General features: G+C 36.9%; 1 protein-coding gene across 5 annotated transcripts in view; it reads left to right on the forward strand.

Annotated features, from left to right (window-relative positions):
- Positions 1 to 21,204, forward strand: part of SLC7A8 (solute carrier family 7 member 8) — a 162,391-nt gene that overhangs the window by 92,242 nt on the left and 48,945 nt on the right. The window lies entirely within an intron of this gene.

Here is a 21,204-nt window from a genome sequence, read left to right on the forward strand (position 1 = left end):
TTCTAGTGCCCAGGAACTAGTTTATCTGGATTATCCCCACATTCCAGGCACCCTACAGTGATTTCTTTTGGACTCAAAGAAATGGAAATGCCGGGCCAAAAACAATCCTTACCCCCACCCCCAATTCAGATTAACTTCCCTCACCTATTCTCTGGTTTTATCATTGTTATTACTTCCTCTCTGCTGTCCTGGTTATTGTCTAAATTGGGACCCTAGGGAGCTCATTTTATCTTCATATTCATATGACTTCAGCCAGAGGGAGGGGGTTCTGTGGATTGTGGGTAGAGTGGAGTGGGGGACTTGGCTTGTATCTACAATTCTTAAAAAATATATTATAAAAGGATTGTAGTAAGAAAAAAAAAACTTGATTATTTTAGTGACTTTTATTTGTGGAGTCTGTATCTCCGCAAATGATCCCGGCTAAGGACACAATATAGGTAACCACCACATGCTAGCATTAAGGTCTATAAATAGCCTGAAGCCTGTCACCTCTTTGACCGGTTTGACTGAGAGGATTAAATATGTTATTTCCTTTCTGTTTGAGGCTCATACACATACATGCCTACTCCCCTAACTCTTTCCCTACTTCTAGCACCCCAACATACACAATTTTATTTCTGTGTGTCAGAATTGTTTTTAATCCATCTTAAGTACCCAATGTCTATAAAGTATTTGTCTTTTATTTAAGAATCTGTGGAAGTGGAGATGCTCAGTTGTGATGACTACTGTCCCTCTCTCAGCTATTTGAATAATGATTGGTCCATGAACTAATCTTGGATGCACCAAGGCACCTGAAAATGTCATTCCAGTTACAAAAATAACAACTCTAGTATTCTGTAGTGAAAAAACATTTTAAAGTGTATTATTTAAAGACATATTGAGCAAATTATTTTCAAGAGCCAGATGCTATTCTGCCCAATTATGAGCTAAAGTGATGATTGCTTGCTTATTTAAGATGACTGTAGCTGCAAGACTGCTTCTCTGGAGGCATTCTTGTCCAATGGAAAGAGTACAGAATTTGGTGCCTGGGAGTTTAGATTCAAATTCTGACCTTTGGCAATTTAATCCCCTCTTGGATTCAAATTTTCTTAATTTGTAAAAATAGAGGGCTGTTCCCTTTAAATGTTTAATCTATAATCCTAAAACAAATTGGCTGGTCTGAAGCTATACACTGAAGCTGCTCCTCAGTAGCCATATTCATTATAGGCGTATTTTAGCCTGGGCAAAGAGATTTCTTTTCATGCTACATTGTTACAAATAATATTTTTCATACAGAATTGAGTAATAGCACTACAGATCTTATAACTGAGGAGGAAAGGACAAACCAAAAGGAAAAAAGAGGAAATTATATTTCAATTAAAGAGTTGGCAGAGAAATGGGACCTAACCTCACCTACCAAATCCTCATTATTTGAATTTGATAACTATTAAGAACCCTTTGGGGCACTGTTTTAGACTTTGGGGTAAAAAACAAAAGCAGTCCCAACCCTCAAGGTGATTACACTATTAAATTATGATTGTAAAATTGTGCCTTAGAATAAAGTATATTTAACATAGGAAAATAGATTCAAAATATATGCAAAGTTAACAGTAATTTGGTAAGTTAGAGCTTAGAAAGCTAGGAATGTTTGGAAAGGAATTTTATTGAAGTCCTTGATCTGGGGTCTTATAGAAACCTATACATTACAGAAGAGGGAATGGGGGTGTTTGAGGAATCAATATTCCAGATCTAAAGGACAGCTTATGCAAAGACAAAGAGAACAAGAAAAGGGAACAAACTTGATCCAAATGTTGAATACCCTAGGGGAAATAATGTGAAATCTACCTATAGGTTAGAGGGTTGTAAAAGGGCTTTCAAGGCCACACAGTAATATTTTATCAAATGTTATAGGGATGAACAAAATTATATTTACCTGGGAAATATTTTGACTCTGAAGGGTGAGATGAATAAATCAAGATCATTTGATTATTAAGTATTTGTAATAAAAGTAGGAGGGATGATTTGACATGTTTTGCATCTGCCTATGAGAATGGTGATTCTTGAGAACAGGTCTTTATGCTTACCTCAATTTCTGGCACAATTCTTTGCAAGTAATAAGTGATTAACAAATTCTTTTTGTGCTGGCTGCTACACAAACTAGACAGTCTATCATTCCACTGTAGGCATTTTCTCTGTCTCTAATGTCTTGAATGTTCTCCCTCTATTCCTACTACCAATTTACCTGGTTAGTTTTAAGCTTCAACTAAAATCCCATTTTTTGAATTGGAAATCTTTCTTAAAACCTCTTACTTCCAGTGCCTTCCCTCTGTTATTTTATATTCTCCATATAGCTTGCTTTGCATATATTTTGTTTGCATGTTGTCTCCTCCAATGGATTGCAAACTCTTTGTATCTGTTTAGTAAATGTTTAAGATTTGTTCAAATTTAAATTTTGCAGTTTTTCAGATCTTTCATTGTCTGTTATAGAGCCTCCACGACCTATGGTAATTGAGAAAAGAAAACTTGGCAGCTAGATGGAACTTGCAGTCTGGAATTTCAGAGTTCAAATTCGGACTCAGACATTCACTTGGTCCTGGACAACTTAGATGTTACTGTGTCTCCCATTTCCTCATCTGTGGGGACTATGAAGGACAATAATATCACTTTCCTCTGAGTTGTACTTTTTTTACTTTGCAAACCTTAAAATTCTATGTAAATTTTATTATATATTAAACAACTAGAGAATATAGACAAGCACATTATAATCTAATTGGAAATGGATACATTAATCCCAAGGGGAAAAAAGTATTTGAGGATTTTATATGATCTTAGCTAATGGAGACTGTAGAGCTAAGTGTTAAAGGATATAGAGTAGAGAAAATAAATTCAGTGGACTATATATAAGCAGAGAGAAAAAAATAATAGATCATGAACAAATGTGTAAAGATGCTAACAAGGGCTGGAAGTGATGGTGCAAGTTACTGGGGAGGCAGAAGCTGGTGTAGATCATTGAATTTGACAGTTCTACACTGATGGGGTGACAAGACTGTCTGGTACCATTAAACCTTGAGGAGAGAGACTCAGAACTTTAAAGAACCCAAATCTGAAAATAAGCATATCCCATCTCTTGTTCAAATTGATGATGGGATTGATTGGCCTATGAGTGGTCAGTGTGCTCTCTCAGACCAGATGAGATAGGGAGGCACAATCTCAAAAATTAAAAACAAAAAACCCCTAAAAAACTGGATTCCAGCACTGTAATTTTTTGGCAAGTCATTTAACTTCCCTTTGCCTCAGTTTTCTCAAACACAGGTTTTGAGTATAAAATTGTGACTTAAAGAGTCAAATCAACTACTACCATGTTGTAGTCTTTGAGTGGTTGGATCAGATGAACTGCCCCAAGACAATTTCAAGTAGCATTTTTAGAAAATGTTCAGAAATAAAAAGTAACTAACAGAATTCCTCCTGGAATCCTTACTCTGGAAATCTATGGGGTTTCTCCTAGATAGCTTTATCTATAATTTAATTGAATAAGAGGTATTTTTGTGAATTGAATGGGCTTGTGGAGCTCCTCCTGATTGCCTAAGGGGGCACTTCCTAGGTCCTTATCTTAAACCTTCTGTAGAAGATAAAAGTAAAGACTTGTCTATTAATCCTTTTGCTAAATGAAAGGCATTATTGTTCTCCATGTTTCACCTACATTGACTTTACTCTCCCACCCTCATTTTAGAAAGATTTTAGGAGAAAAAAATTATTTCTTAGTATTTATAAAATAAAGTAGGTCTTTAAATATTTTTCACAAAACAGTGGTATCAGAACTGAATGCTGCAAAGGTTTATTTTATGCCCAAGCTTAGCCTTAGATAGAGATCTTTATAAGTTTATAGATAGGAATCATTGTATATAGTGTCAGACTTTTCCCCTAGTTTGAATTTTGATCATTTATTTAGTCCCCTTTTATTCTTTGTTACAAAGATTGCTCTCTGGGAGGGGGACAGGGGAGAAATGTATTGAGAAATGTAGCTGAAGAAAAAACGACATCGATGAAATTTACTTAAAAAAATGAGTGTAAGAATTACACAAAGAGGTGTAAAGTTTATTAATTTAAAAAAATCTTACTGGTTTCATTGCTGTTTTTTGAATTAGCCATTCCTCTCCTGATTGAACATTTTCATAGGCTGTGGATCACTTTCCTCAACTTTACCTTCTGGTCTCCCCAACTTCTTTCAAGTCTCTGCTAACTCTGCAGGATGCCATTTCCAATCCTCTTTAATCTTGGTACCTTAGACCCCAGACCTCCAATTTATCTTGAATATATTTTGTTTGCATGTCCTGTCCTTAATCAGAAGAGAGCTGGGAAGGAGCTTCTTGAGGGCAGACTCTTCTTGGCTTTCTTTTTGGTTTTTGCAAGGCTATGGGGTTAAGTGACTTGCCCAAGGTTACACAACAAGGTACTTAATAAGTTTCTGAGGTTGAATTTGAACTCAAGTCCTGACTCCAGGGCCAGTGCTCTATCCACTGGGCCACTTAGCTGCCCCTTGCCTTTCTTTTCTACTCCTGCCAGTACTTAACCAAATTTAGCAAATAGTAAACCCTTAAAAAATGCTTGTTGCCTTAACTTTCAGATCCTGAATGCAGCTGCTTATTAGTTTGTGTCAGAAGCCATTATTACTAAATTTTAATTCTATGTGCTGGACACAAAAAAACGAAGAACTTTTTTTCTGAGAGAATGACCTTGTAAGTAATATGACCACTGAGCTGCTGATTGAGATGAAATATTTTACCTAAACTATTATTGCAGGAAGATTTCCAGCATGCCTGAAGGGCATTGGTCCAGCTGCCCAAGAACTGGCCAGCAAACTCTAAATTGGGCTTTAATTAGAGTTTTCACATTCTCATTTCTTTTAAGACCAGCCATGATCTTAGGAGGGAAATTTATGTTCCAGAGATTCAGAAAATCTTTTGACTGTTCTCTCCATCATGAAATTAGCATGAACCTGGGAGTAAACTGTAGAAACCAGGTCACTTCTAAGCAAAATCTAGTGTAGCTTTGAGAGTTTCAAGCTGTTTGGAGTAAGGAAAATCCTCCTTCCTTCTGTTAGGTTTTGGAAACTCAAAACACTGAGATTCTTTTGACCTAGGCTGCAGTTTGCTAAGTTAGGGTGTCTGGACTGTTCCCTTGAACAACAATATACTTCACCTTGATATTTCTTAGCCTCTGATTTCTTATCTGGAGACTGAAATGAAAGGTTGGGTTCCAAACTTGAAACTCCCACCTTTGGAGTCTGGATTCATTTTAGGTCCTCTGTACAGTTGGATAGGAAAAAAAATCTACAATTAAGTAAAAAAAAAACCATTCTAAGAAGATTTCAGAACCTTCTGAAAGGTTCATAGGCTTCATCAGATAGATTAATGGGAGAGTTTGAACCTTTAAAAACATCTAAAAAAATAGGGTGTTAAAAAAACACAGGGAATATAGGTTAGATATGAAGTTTTATTCTCTTGATTTGCCACCTTTAGGTGGAGGTCACGCGAGTAATGACTACCCCAAGCTAAGGGAGATCAGAAAATTTATACAGTAACAAGAGTAGACAACCATAAACTTGCCTGGAGACTGTTCTATTATTTGATATCAGAGAGAATCATCCTTTTTTAAAAATTTTATATTTTTGTTTGTCCAGCTACATACAATAGTAATTTTTAACAATCTTTTTTTTTCAAGATTTTGAGTTTTATGTTGTGTGTGTGTGTGTGTGTGTGTGTGTGTGTGTGTGTGTGTGTGTCCCCCGTGGAAGGCAATCTGCTATGAGTCTGCATTTATAACCATCTAAACAATAGATCCTTACTGATCATACTGATTGTAAGAGAAAAGAGAAAAATCAGATCCAAACAGAAGAAAACATTAGAGAGAAAAAAAAAGTGACAATTCATAAGACAACTTTTAAAAAAAATAGAAGATAATAAGTTTCAGTCTTCATTTTTAAACACTACAATTTCTTCTGGATATGGATAGTATTTTCCATCATAAGTCTTTTAAAATTGTCTTGATTATTGTGCTGCTAAAATGAACATAGTTGATCATCACCCCATGTTGTTGTTTTTGTGTATAATGGAAAACCATCCTTCTACAATGCTATTTTGCCTGAGGGAAGTAACATTTTTAATGAGTTTTATGTGTCTAGAGCACAGGTAAGAACTCCTTTTCCTAGTCTAAATGAGTACATAATTCATTTCTGGACTAAGGAGGGCAGGACAAATTTTTCTCAAAGTCTAATTAAGGACACATTCCATTCTTCACAATAGCCAAACTCTACCTTTGCCCAGGAATAGTTGTAAAAACTTACGAGTAATTATTATATTTTGACAGGTCCTTGAAGATATAAGGTCCTTTTCTAACATTCTTTGATTTTGTAATGTCCTAAATCTCATTTTCCTTATCAAGTTTTTAAGCAGGAGGGTATAACTGATGGAAAGAAAGCACTGTGTCTGTGACTATGCTTGTGTGATTCACTATTGGGGATATATATATATATCATAAACTATGGAGAGGGAGATAGCTTCAAGCATTTTTAAAAACATTAACTGTAGATTAGTTGGGATGGGCATGGCAAGGTGGATTTCTCTCTGCACTCATCTAACATCCTAACCTTGGCTTCCTTCAAGTCTCAGCTAGCAACCCACCTTCTGTGAGATGACTTTTCTAGCCCTCTTTAATATTGGTACCATTTTTTTCTGAGATTATCTGCAATTTATCATGCATATATTTTTGTTTGTAGTTGTTTGCATTTTAAACTTGGGAGCTCCTTTTTAAGCTAGAATTGCTATTTTTTAAAGGTTTTAATTTTGAGTTTTACAATTTTTCCCCTATTCTTACTACCCTCCCACCACCCCCCACAGAAGGCAATTTGTCAGTCTTTACATTGTTTCCATGCTATACAGTGTTCCAAATTGAGGGTGAGGAGAGAGAAATCATATCCTTAAGGAAGAAACATAAAGTATAAGAGATAGCAGTTTTTTTTTTCTAAATTGATGGTAATAATCCTTGGTCTTTGTTCAGACTCCATAGTTCTTTCTCTGGATATAGATGGTATTCTCCATCGAAGACAGCCCCAAATTGTCCCTGATTGTTGCACTGATAGAATGAGCAAGTCCATCAAGGTTGATCATATCCCCCATGTTGCTGTTAGGGTGTACAGTGTTTTTCTGGTTCTGCTCATCTTGCTCAGCATCAGTTCATGCAAATCCCTCCAGGCTTACCTGAATTCCCGTCCCTCCTGGTTTCTAATAGAACAATAGTGTTCCATGAGATATACCACAGTCTGCTAAGCCATTCTCCAATTGAAGGACATTTACTTGATTTCCAAGAATTGATATTTTTTTTTAAAAAAAATTCTTATGTTTTTGCCATCTAAAAATTTAGTATGAATGTAAAGGCTGACAAATTGATTTCTGTGGAGGTGTGGGGAGAGGGAAGTAAAATTGGAGAAAAATTGTAAAACTCAAAAATAAAATATTTAATAAATAATAAAATTTTAGTATAAAAGAGGATCATAGATCTAAAGTTGGATTAGGAAACTGAGATCAAAGAAGGTTAAACTACTTGCCCAATGTAAAACCAGTAGTGTTAAATTGAGGATTCTAATGTAGGCCTCTGGATTTTGGTCCTTAAGATGTCCAGATGATGGCAAAGTTCATTAGCTGGAATGAAAATTTGTCCCTAGTCCTTACTTACTAAGACTTCTCTTTGAAACCTTTGGTAGAGAGGACTAGGAAGAGATTTAGTTTCTATTCCTTAGGAGGTCAGGGAAAAACAAATAACCTTAGACTACAAAGATTTCTTCATTTCAGAGAAAATTTAGGAGTGGGAAGCAATTATAATATCTATAGAAAGTGGAGGAGGAATGAATCTTAACATTGCAATTTAAAAAAAAGGTATTAAGCACAGACTATGAACTGAGCATTGTGTCAGTACTAGATAAAAAGATTAAGGTAAACACAAAAACAATAATAAATACCATAAATTAAAATGATAGGATATAATCATAGACTTAGAAACTGGAATGGCCCTTAAGAGACCTTGGAGTCCAACTGAGGCTGAGAAGTTGTGACTTCTCCACAGTTCCACAGTTAAGTAGATGAGGCAATATTAGTTACTCAAGGTTTTCTTGATTCTAAGGGCCCAGAACCTGCCTTAAAAATGGACATGTCCACCAACTCTATTGAGAATTTTTGGGCTAAAAGAACATGACTAAAAGGAAGTGACTTTTGCTTTAAAAGATAGTAAGATAAAAATAGTGGAAGTCCTGGAGAACTACTAGGTTTGGTCAAGTATTTAAAGGGCTTACTTGTGGAGAAGGGCTTGTTCTTTTTTTTTTCAAAGTGATAGTGATGCAGATTTAAATTTATCTGGAATTTAGTGGAATAAGCTGCTTAGCTGAAAGGTGGAGTTCCTCTCCTTGAAATTTTTCAAAGACTAAAAAGCCTCACTGTGTTAGACTCTGGGCTAAAATATAGAAAAAGGGAGTTGCTGCCCTCCAGGAACTTAGAGTTTAATTAATGGAATCTGGAGAATTACAGGAGAGTTGGTGATTAGTATTTGTGGAGTCCTATCCCAGGAATGCAGCTGGTGGGAAATAAAAAGTTGCCTAACCTGGGAGCTACCATCTAAAAATCCCCCACTAGCCCCTCCAGTCAGAGAAACAAAGGGAAATTAGGGTACTGAGGAGTAATGAGTAACCAAAGCTGATGGATGTAATCTGGTAGGCTGAGGAGTTTTCTGGTGATGAAGTTTCCTGGGGGCATTATCATTATTCAAATAGGGATTTCTTTTGTGCATAGGCTTAGACTAGATGGTGACTAAGATTTTTTTTCTGACTCTCAAATTATGTGATTCAGTGAGTTTTAGCTTAAGTCTGGAGAATAAGATTAGCATAATAAAACAGAATGGATTGGGTGTGGAGCCTCTTTCAGACTTCAAAATGTCTCAGTTACTTAACTAGCCCTATGACTGGGCAAATCACTTCACCTAGTTTGCCTCAATTTCTTCATCTCTAAAATGAGTTAGAGAATGAAATAACAAGGTCCCTCCAGCAGATCTTTGCCAAGAAAACCCCATATAGTGTTACAAAAAATTGAATATGCTTCAACAACACTGGAGATGAGAGGGTAGCAGTTTTGGGGGTGACTTTGAATGTTGAAATCTACATAGTAAGCACTGAAGAGTTTTGAGTAGAAGAGCAACAAGAACATAGGATCCCAGAACTAGAGTTGGAAGGACTTTCAAAGACCATCCTGTCCAGTCTCCTCATTTTACAGTTGAGGAAACAGAAGTCTAAAGATGTTACATATCTTGTCAGCATCACACAAGGACTGTCTCCATAAAATAGGAAAAATTGATTTGACAGTGGTGTGAAGGATATCTTAAAGAGAGGTAGGGGGAGACTTGTTAGGTGGCAATTGTATTCTTAAGTGATGATGAGGGTCTGGGTTTGTATCTATGGGAATAAAGAGGAGTATAGATAATGAGAGATATGAATGTAGACTCATCAGGACTTGGCAAAAGATTGGATATAGGCGGGAAGAATAGGACAATGTCAAAGTGAGCACCAATGTTCAGAAAAAAGCTAACTGGGTAAATAATAGTACCATTGACAGAAATCCAGAAGGGGAAGTTGTTTTGGTCTTGTTGAATCTAAGGTTTTGGAGGACACATTCTGGTGAAAGATGTAGACGTTCTAAAGTCTTTTCTAAAGTCCTTTGAAAAGTCCTTTGGGGGCGGCTAGGTGGTGTAGTGGATAAAGCACTGGCCTTGGAGTCAGGAGTACCTGGGTTCAAATTTGGTCTGAGACACTTAATAATTACCTAGCTGTGTGGCCTTGGGCAAGGTACTAAACCCCATTGCCTTGAAAAATTAAAAAAAAAGTCCTTTGGAAAGAATGAGTGATATGTTGCAAAGAAAATACAAAAAGACCTTTCTTAGGGAAATGATTTGTTGTGAAACCTTTGTTTTTGAAGAACAGTGCTATCACAGTGATGTCTTAACTTGTTAGTGAATTGGATTTAAGTGAGGCACAGTTCTACAAAATCATCAGCCTTACTTTTTCTAAGAAATAGAAGTTCAGTGTCAGGACAAAAGTCAAGAAGACTGGTGATAACCCAGGATACAGTGAACCCTGGCATCGTTCATGCTTGATCAAGCTCTTACATGTCTCTATAGCACCTATTCCAGATGCTTTCATGACCACTGGAACAAATTGTTCTCATCTGCTCATTCTCCCAGTGGAAGATTTTACCTATTTGGGGTATACATAGCACTAATTATAAATCCTGATAGATTTGAGATCTGAAGGTTACCATTAACCTGGTTAAACCCATCTCCTAAAATGGTTTTACTGGGATGTGGTTTCTGTGCTTGTTATGGGCTTCTCCACCACTGAAGTTCTTAAATTGAGTTCATTCTCCTCTTTACCTGCCTATCTGAAGTGATTAGCAGGCTAACACTCATTCTTTCCTTGGATTAATTTATCTAGGCTGGAAGGAGTTCCCTTTACTTAACTGAAGGGAGTCCTGGAGGAAAGGGATAATGCCTTAGTTCCTCCATTTGAAATGTCAAGCCAATTTGTGTTTTAAAATCCTATCTATTTAAATGCTTAGGAATAATACTTGAAATTGTCTTGGAGGCAGGGAGTTATGACCTTTGGCAAGTCACTTGACTTGTCAGTGCTCTAGTAAATTTAACTAAGCCCATAAGTTTCAGAGGAGATGTTGGCCTGGCCTGAAATGGTAGTTTTAGTCCAGTAAAATCATAAATCTAGGCTTTTAACTTTTTCCTGTCCTAACTGCCATCTTGACTCCACCCCTACTTTTTCCTAAGAAATAATTCTCTTTGTGATTGTAAATAATTGTTTATAGAATTTCTGATTTTACCTGGGAAAGCTGATCCTGAATTTGGGGTAGGGGAAAGACAAGAAGGCTGAAATTCAGACTTGGAACTGGCCATCTGATTGTACAGAGTAAAATGAAATTCAGCTCTTTCTCTTAGGAATCAGTAACCCTATTCACCTAGTGTTTGTGGAGAAGATTCTCAACTGCTTAGCAATCTGGAACTGGTATATGAACTGCTGTAGGGAATGGGGAGAATATTGCATATAGTTCCATATCCATAGCATATTCAGCATGCTACAGCTATTTAAATGGGGCTTTGTGGATTTTTTTGAGGAATAAAAATAATCCTTCAATTATTAATCATGTATTATTTATAGAACTGGAGAGTCTAAACTGGAAAAGCTTTATTGATCACATTTATTCCTTATCCTTTCTTTCAGTCACAGATTTTTCCATCAGTCTGTTCTCTAGAGCTTGGCCCAATTTAGCTTTAAATATTCCCAGCATTAGAGATGACATCAGTCCCAGGGAGAATGGTTTCACCATTTATACTAGGATATTTTTCTAGCCAGTTCACATTGGGCTATCTATAGGATAGATTAGCCACATTAGCATGATAACTATGAACAGAATTCTTAGTGGACTTGCCTTACTAATTTTAAAACAATAGATCCTGTCTTTTAAAAACTATTCAGATGGAAAAGTTCCTAACTTCATATCTATGAAAATAAAATATGGAAAGGTTAATTTTTTTTAGTGGAAGGATAACCATCCCATCCCCCCTTGACTAATGGGTAAAGAGCCATTTCCCAAGTGAATGAACCCTCTTGATTCTAGAAATGTTATTTTCTACAGCTTTAAATATACTTGATTAGGTTTCCAGAGTTCTGTAATAATTGACCAGACAGTACCATAAAACTACTGCCTTACAGCATCATGTAATGTAAGATTTGGAAGGAAATTTGCAATTTATTTAGTCCAACTCTGTTGCTTAAACAGAAAACCCCTCTAAAACATTCCTGACAGGTGCATCCATCCAGCCTCTGCTTGAAGACTCAGTAAGGGGAATCAGTAATTTCCTAGGCAAGCAATTTCACTTTTATACAACAACTCTGATCTTTAGGATTCCTTCCCCTCCCCTGAAACCCCTCCCCCCCACTATGAAAACCTGCCTCTCCACAATTTCCACTCATTCATTTCTCCTAGTTCTATTCTCTAGGGTCCAACAAAATAAGTCTACACAGTCTGTTCATTTCTATTATAACATGGTTTCCAGTTCCTCTTGCCAACCTATCTTTCTCAAGACTTGCTCTGGTAGGTTATTATGCTTCCTAAAATAGAACACCAAATTGAACACTGATAAAAGCCCATCCCTGCTTCAATGAATAAAGCCTGAGGCATCTTTGGCTTTTTGACTTATGTATCACATTAGAATTAATTGATCTTACATTTCATTTAGATATAAACATTCATATGGACTTGTTCAGCCCTTAGCTTCCACCTACTGTGCTAGACTTTTCTTTTGAATGCAGTTGAGATTGACTTGCCCCCAGGGTCACTCAACTAGAAATTTTCTGAGGTCAAATTTGAATTCCCATCCTTCTGACTTCAAGGATGGTGCTCCATCCATTTTCACCCCCAGCGGCCCTAGGGACAACTCTTTCTCTTAAATTTTACTTTATTAAATAGATTTATCTCATTGTTTTAGACTGTCACGATCTTTTTGGACCCCAAGCCTGTCACTGTCATCTATATTCTCTCCTAGCTTTTTGTGCTCCTGTGTATTTGAAAAGAATTTTTCTAGGCCAAGTTACTTATAAAAATGTTGACTAGAATTAGGGACAAGTAAAGATCCCTGTGAATTTCCAGTGGAGACCATTTTCCAGATTGACTTTGATCTATCTGGTCTGCCTTACTGTAGTCATTCAGCCTCACATCTCCATGATGTCCACAGAGATACTGATACTGTGAGGATATTTTTATCAAGTGTTTTGATGAAATATGTGTCATTCCTCTGACTTCAGCTTAATAATCTTTGTCCAGAAAAGGAAATGAGTTTAGGCTGGCCTAGCTACTTCATGAAAAACTTTGGGCTTATTTTGGCTCATATTTACAATTTTCCTAAGTGTTTTCCATTATTCTTTTATAAGTGTTTTCTACAATTTCCCCAGGATCATCAAAGAGTCTGTAATCAGAAGAATGTATGTATCTTACTAGAATCTTTTTCTTAAATTTTTTTTATTCATTCATTTAAGATTCCTCTCTTTCTCCCTTCCCCCATCCTCTGCATGCAAAGCATAAGAAATTTTTTGTTTTGTTTTTTGTTTAGTCTTGTGTATGGCACCTCACAATAATGCATTTTTCCAGTATCCTGGGGATATACTTCATACAGACTTGGGAACTGGAATATAGTGATTTTGGAGGGGGGGTACAATTTTGAGTTTTTTGACATATCTCCATTTACCTTCAGTTCCCTAGTAAACATTTTTATCTATCTCCTCCAAATAGAAGAACATTCAAAATAACTGTTTTCTCAATCAACTAATATGTATTAACCACCTACTCTGTGCTAGTAGATCCTAGTACAAACTACACTTTCATATGTTGCAAAGAGCTTATACTCTTTTTTTACAAAATAGATTTTATTGACAACTTTCATTTTTTATATTGTCTAGATTTCTCTGCTGCCTCCCCTACAATCATCATTTATATTAAGGAATTTTTTTTAAAAAGAAGAGGAAAAAAATTTAGCAAAAAACAATTAACACATCAAAAAAAAATCAGTATATGCAGTGTTCCACAATTGTGAAAGCTGTTTACCACTTCTGAAAAAGAGGGGGAAAGATGTCTTCTATCTCTTTCTGGGAGCCAGAACTTATATTCTAATGGGGAAGACAAAAATCACACATTTAAGCATATACAGCATAAATATAAATGAATAAATACAAATCTATACAAAGTAGTTAAATATAGGATAGTTTGGGAATGGGGTGAGAGTGGGGTTGGTGAGAGTTCTCCTTGTTGATCAGCTCAGGACAAAGTTCACTCTATAAATACTAGAGTTGACTCTTAAGGAAGAAACTCTATGAAGCAAGTGTATTCCAAACCTGAGGGCTAGGGAGTCCCAAGATCCCAGAAATAGGAAATGAAGTGTGAGAAATCAGAAGGCAAAGAAGTGTGATATCTTGAGGCTGGAAAGATAGTTTTAAGGTTTTTAAATGCTAAACTGAGGAATTTCTATTTTCTCTTGGACATAATTGGAAGTCTTTGGAGTTGATTGAGTAGGAGAGTCACATGGTCAGATGGGTGCTTAAGGTAAATTATTTTGGCAGTTGGGTGTAGAATGCACTTGAGTGGTGAGAGACTTGAGACAGGAAGACCAATTAGGAGCTGTTGTAATCATCCAGTTGAGGAGTGATGAGGAACTTAACTAAGATGGATGTTGTATGAGTGAAGAAAAGATATTACCTGTAAGGGATGTTGTCTAGGTAGAAATGTCAAGATTTGGCAACTTATTGTACTTGTGGGGTGAGGGCAAAAGTTGTGAATTGGGATGATGCTAAGGATGCCTCCAGGACATCCTGTTCTAAATGTCCAGTATGCAATTGTTCTGGGAATGGAGTCTGGAGAAGAACCTAGCTCTGGACATATGTATATATTACCAATGTCATTCCTACACAAACATAAATGTGTATGCAGAGCTATATGTGAATCATCTGCCTAGAGATACTATTTTTATCCTTATGTTGTCCCTCTCAAAGAGTGTCTACACCATTTTTTAACTTCACTGCTTTTTTTAAAGTCCTTTTTGTGTGCTTAAAAAAACAGCTTTTTTTTTATAGAGTCAATTAATTATGAATGTGATGAAGTGAATTAAAAATATTATCTTTACAGCAACTTTGGGAGGTTGCCACCCTAGAATTCACTATCCTCAGCTTAAGATGAGGAAACAGGCTAAGAGACTGCCAGCAATTTGCTGGCGAAATTTGAACCCAAAGTTCCTCTTAAGTTCAAGCCCCACACTCCTTTCACAGGATTATGCCAATCTTTTTTTTTTCATTTTCATTTAAGATTAGTGGCTAGTAAGTAGGTGTTAAAAGCCAAAGACATCAGTGATTTCACCTCCCATCTCCTGTCCCTTCAATCTTCTCTGTCCTTTTAACACTAAGATCAAATTTCCTTTTCTAAAAATTTAATTCTAATTAATGCCTTATGTTATATCAAATTCATTTCAACACCACCAGGTCTGTCACAGATGGATCACATTCTTTATGATAAGTCCATCACAAAAGTATCTTAACCAATATTTTTTAAAAGGAGAAACAAAGCAGTTCAGCAAAACTAGCCAACACTGGATATCATTCATAGTCACTCTTCCCACAATGGACAGGTTAAGTGCATTTTCTATCCTCTCTAAGGCCAAGCTGTCTGTTTGGTTTTATTGTTCTCACTATTTAGTTTGTGGATTAAGGTTCTGCTTACTTCACTCTATTGCAATTCATATAAATCTTCCTATACTTATGCACATCCTTTATTCTCAATTTCTTTTAGGACTTCACTTTTTTGGGAGGGGTGGAATGTCTCTGACTCCTCCATTCTTCATTCCCCTCTAGGCTATGCTTCTGACTAAGGATTTTCCACCAATCCCTTCCCCCATCACTTGTCTTCTAGCTCCCTTTAATTCTCTTCGTTAAAATATTAAGTTCCTTGAAGACAAGGACTGTCTTTTATTTTTCTGCCCAACACACATAATGAGTCTTAATACACCATGCCATTCTTTCTGTCTTTGTACTCCCCCCCCCACCCCCAGCAGTAGATTTCTAAGTCAAAGTGTATGGATATTTTGGTCAATTTTTAAAAAGCATTATACCAAATTGGTTTACAGAATGTTGACATCTTGATTCCAGGACTTATTAGAATGCATGCCATCCCACAGAAACAAGCCCAGCTTAAATTTCACCTACTCTATGGAACCTTCTTTCTCTTCATCCAGGCCACAATTTTTTTTCCCTGACTTTCAGTAGCTCTTAGTATCTGGTTTACCATGTTGCGCTTCCTTTTCCTTCACAGTGTCTGGAACAAGGCCTTCACATTATATGAACTTATTTAACAAATATTTATTTAGTAACTGACTTGAGTGAATTCAACCAAAAGAAAATAATTGAATTTTTGAATTGGGAAGGATCTTAGAATTTCTAGTTTTCCTTACCTGGGTTGAACTTGAGTCTCTGAGTATTAATAGATAACCTTAGAGCCCCTTCTGAGTAACACTTTGGATGCCGTCTTCTCTTCCCTAGCCCTCCACTCTCTTAGATTCTAATTCTATAACCTGGCAGAAAGAACAGAGTCAAGATGTGAATCTTTAATGGACAACGCGGTATTTTCAAGGACTCAGCACTTTGTCCCCTGAGGCTGCTCTGGCTGCCAATCAGTGGGTGGTTTTTGGCACCAGTTCTTTGGTTCAGAATTTCTGTGTGAACAAGTGCTTTCCAATTACCTTCTAAAGATGGCATGCACCAAGTGGGTGCTCAATAAATACTTCTTGAGATGCAATTATCTCTTTCCCATCTACCTCTGGCATCTGAAAATTACACCTGGACCAAGCAATAGTCTGGATGAATTTTGGATTCTTAGCCCTTCAGAGCTATTTCTCTGTAAAAGATTGAAGGTAAGGAAAGTGGTGGAACACACACACACACACACACACACACACACACACACACACACACACACACACACACACAAACAGCAAGAGACCAGAGCAACAGGGAGGGACCTCTAAACTACTCTAAACTACTCTAAACTACCTTCTACTTTTCTCTTTTTCCTTTAGGAGCAGGCTAACTTAACCTGCCACAAGGAATCTGTCCTCTTCCTTGACTTCACTCTACACCATAAGATGTAGGCTGATTACATAATTCAACCTAGAGATAGCCGGGCAAAGGCAGCAGGGTGAGTTTCCTGCCCTGCAGTAAAAGGTCAAGGCCCCTACCCCAATCCACCAGTTTTTGCCTCCAAGGCAACTTTCATGACCCTGAAATAGCCTAGTAGGATCTTTCCTGTTCATATCAGCTTGGCAGAGTTGAAATATCACTTTGTACTTGGTAACATGAACATTATGACCCCATCATCACAGACACACAGCCACTGGGCCACAGCCACTAAAAGTAGCCTGATATGGTGGAAATCTCTTCAATCATACATCAATGTTGGATGTTATCAGATATGGAAACTGAGACCCAAATTCACCAGGTAGTACGGAGCAGGTAATGATTTGCCATAGACTGGGAGTTCAAAGAGTTGAATTCTCATTCTCACTGTCCTATATTTGCTTACAGAATGGCAGTGGTAATACAGAATTGTTGTGAAGATCACAACTGATCCTGATGAGATATTGGATATGAAAATGTTTATAAACTGTCAAGTCCTAAAATGTTAGACCTGGAAGAGACCTTAGAGATCATGTAGTTCAAAGTCCTTATTTTCCAGTTAGGGAAAACTGAAGTGCTAGATGGATGATTTTTATTTTCTTTTCTCTATGGACTGAATTCAGCAACCTTGATAAGAGACAAAAGAGGAAGGTAGCCTCTGTACCAAAGGTCAAGCATCATTCAGCTTTTAGACATTCCATTTAGTGAAACTAGCACTAAGTGCTAACTAGGTGCCACCCCCAGGGCACTGGGGTGACCCAAGACTAAAATGAAAATCCCTTGCCCCAAAGGAGATCAGTCTCCCAGGACATCTGTCCTTCTAGGGGATGGATGTATGTATATCCCAGACCAGAAAGATGACCAAGGTCCCCTGAAATCTCCAACCATTTAAGAAAATTAGGCTTTCAAGAATAGTGTAGGTTGAGTTGTCTACCCTAATGGCTACACAAGTATTCTAGTGTGAACAGGCCCAGGTGTGAGTAATTCCCTAAGTACAGTTTGGGCATTGGCATATAACTTAAGGTATAGCAACATTTATGACAAATGTGAATTTTCTCAATTCCAGTAGTTTTTCTTGTAAGAGCTTGCCCACAGATACAATAATTGGCCCTGCTTTTGTCAGGTGATTTGGTTTGGCTTAGTTTTTCTTGGGCTGGAGAAGTCCAGATGCTATCCTGGACCATTACCTATTCCCTGGAAAAAATTTTTGTGATATCTTGCTTACCTTAGTGATTTCAGTGGACCACATTCCTGAGCCCAACATTATAAAAATTAGCAGGGTGTTGTAGGTACTGGGTTGGAAAATAAGATAAAGAAATTAATCCCTTCATCACCACTAAAATAGCTCTCCCATTTAAAACAAAAATAAAACTATGCTGCCAATACAGAAAGAAATTCTCTTTTTTCCAGTTTCTTTCCTTCAATACCATCCAGGAAGAGTCTCACCACTTGAAGACCAACCCAAACTTGCACATTCATAGATCTGCAAAGGGTTGCTCTGTTTCTCCTTTGCAATCTCAGTATAATTCCACTTAATCCACCTGGAATGCAGCCAGGTAGTCGATCAGCAAACATTTGTTAAGCTCCTACTGTGTACCAGATACTATTGGGGATCCAAAAAAAAAAAGGCCAAAAGATAGTCCCTGCCCTCTAGGGCAAGGAGATTAACCTCACAATCTAATGGGGAAAACAACAAAACAATAAAAAGACCATAAAAAGACAATAAAAAAGAAGCTGAAGAGTCAGTGTGGGGGTGGTGCCTGAGGCAAGAATGATGTTGTATGGAGGAATGTATATGTGGGAAATTAAATGGCTAGTTGGTTCTAGGAGGGACTCAACACCCCCTCCAAACGGAGGAGAAACCCAAGGCTAGGGAGTATTTTGGAAGTGAGTTCCCAGGTTTCTATGATTGACATGACAGATTATTTGTACTTGTATCTGTATCCCCAGCTTCAACACAGGATCTAGTATAATAAATGTTTGTTAAATAATTGCAGTTGGATGGAAGCATAGGAATTAGAATTTACATTTCCAGCACTTAGAGCAAAATATATAGAACCAATTAATAGCATACAATGAAAATTCTGGGTTCAAATCTCATTTTACTACTCTGGCCATCTTACTGGGAAAGTTATTTAATTTCTCAATTTTCTGGGCAACTTTAAGATTATAAATTGTGGAGAAAGAAGAAACTTTTAGCAGTTCTGTATAACAATGAAATCTCTGGTCTAAACTTTATTCCTACAATGTATATAGAAGAGGGCTTGGGCATACTGCAAAGCCAAGGGTCCATGAATTCCTTTTTCTTTTTAAAAACTTTTAGGCAGTGGGGAAGTAACTTGCCCAAGGTCACACAGGCAATTGTGTTTTTTTTTTTAAGATTTTATTTATTTTGAGTTGTAGAATTTTTCCCCTAATCTTAACTTCCCTCCCCCACCCCCCACAGAAGGCAATTTGTCAGTCTACCTTGTTTCCATGGTATACATTGTTCCAAATTGAGTGTGATGAGAGAAATCATGTCCTTAAGGAAGAAACATAAAGTATAAGAGATAGCAGGATCAGACAATCAGGTATCAGTTTTTCCCCCCTAAATTTAAGGTAATAGTCCTTGGTATTCTCCATTGCCAAACAGCCCCAAATTGCTCCTGACTGTTGCACTGATGGAATGAGCAAGTCCTTCAAGGTTGAACAACTTTCTAGTTCTGCTCATCTCGCTCAGCATCATGTAAATCCCTCCAGACTTCCCTGAATTCCCATCCCTCCTGGTTTCTAATAGAACAATAGTGTTCCATGACATACATGGAACAGTTTGCTAAGCCATTCCCCAATTGAAGGACATTTACTTAATTTCCAATTCTTTGCCACTACAAACAAGGCTACTATGGATATTTTTGTACAAGTGATGTTTTTACCCTTTTTCATCATCTCTTCAGGGTATAGACCCAGTAATAGTATTGCTGGATCAATGGGTATGCATATTTTTGTTGCCCTTTGGGCAAGTTCCAAATTTCAGAAAGGATGAGATGCGTTCACAGATCCACCAACAATGTAATACTGTCCCAGATTTCCCACAACCCTTCCAGCAATGATCATTTTCCTTTCTGGTCATGTTGGCCAGTCTGAGAGGTGGTACCTCAGAGAGGCTTTAATTTGCATTTCTCTAATAAGTAATGATTTAGTGCAATTTTTCGTATGACTATGGATTGCTTTGATCTCCTCATCTGTAAATTGCCTTTGCATATCCTTTGACCATTTGTCAATTGGGGAATGGCTTTTTAAATATGACTCAGTTCTCTGTATATTTTAGAAATGAGTCCTTTGTCATAAACATTAGTTGTAAAGATTGTTTCCCAGTTCACTATATTTCTTTTGATCTTGGTTACAGTGGTTTTATCTGTGCAAAAGCTTTTTAATTTAATGTAATTGAAATTTTCTAGTTTGTTTTTAATAATATTCTCTATCTCTTCCTTATAATATTGTTTTTTATGTCTAAATCCTGTATCCATTTGGATCTTATCTTGGTATAGGGTGTGAGGTATTGGTGTAATCTAAGTTTTTTCCATACTAAGTTCCATTTTTCCCAGCAGTTTTTATCAAAGAGAGTTTTTATCCCAATAGCTGGACTCTGGGTTTATCAAACCACAACTAGACAATTATTAAGTGTCTGAAGTTGGATTTGAACTCAAGTCCTCCTGCCTCCAGGGCCTTTGCTTTATCCACTGTGCCACCTAGCTGCCCCTGAATTCTTTTTAGCCCAGTATTTTGAAAACTGTATTTCAGTAGCATCAATTTCTTTTCTAAACCTCAATATTTTTGATTAGTGCATTATAAATAAAAAAAAATACCCATTGGTTACACTCAGTTGCAAAGAGATCCTTACACCTACCCCTGCTTCCATAAAGGAAAAAAGACCTATTTCAGAGAATCATAGGATACTAGATTATAGTCCTGGGAAAGATCAACCTTTGTATCAAGCCCATGCTGACATTGACTTAGAAAACTATACATTAACATTATCTATGTTGTCTTCTATTTTTATTTAACTTGGTAAACACTTAGCAAGTACATTTTTTGATCTTAGTCTGTCTGGACTCGATGAGTTTTGCCAGGTTTGAGTTTGTCACTTTCATTATACAGATGGGTAAATTGAAGCCCAGTGAGTTTTAAGTGACTTGTCCAAGGTAAAAAGGGAATAAGTGAAAAGAGCCAGGATTAGATTCAAGTTCTCTGGCTCCAAATCCAGTGCCTTTCATTGCTATAACATGCTGTGTCTTCCAAGTCCCTCAGCAGTATGATTTCTCTAATCATGGCTTTGCCACTTAGACATGTAATGATTTGGGATAATGACTTAACCTTTCTAAGCCTTCATTTCCAGAAGCTTTAGATCATTATGCTAGGATAGTTTCATGTTG

The sequence above is a fragment of the Macrotis lagotis genome, chromosome 4, assembly GCF_037893015.1.
Source record: "Macrotis lagotis isolate mMagLag1 chromosome 4, bilby.v1.9.chrom.fasta, whole genome shotgun sequence".
NCBI classification, from domain to species: Eukaryota; Metazoa; Chordata; class Mammalia; order Peramelemorphia; family Peramelidae; genus Macrotis; species Macrotis lagotis.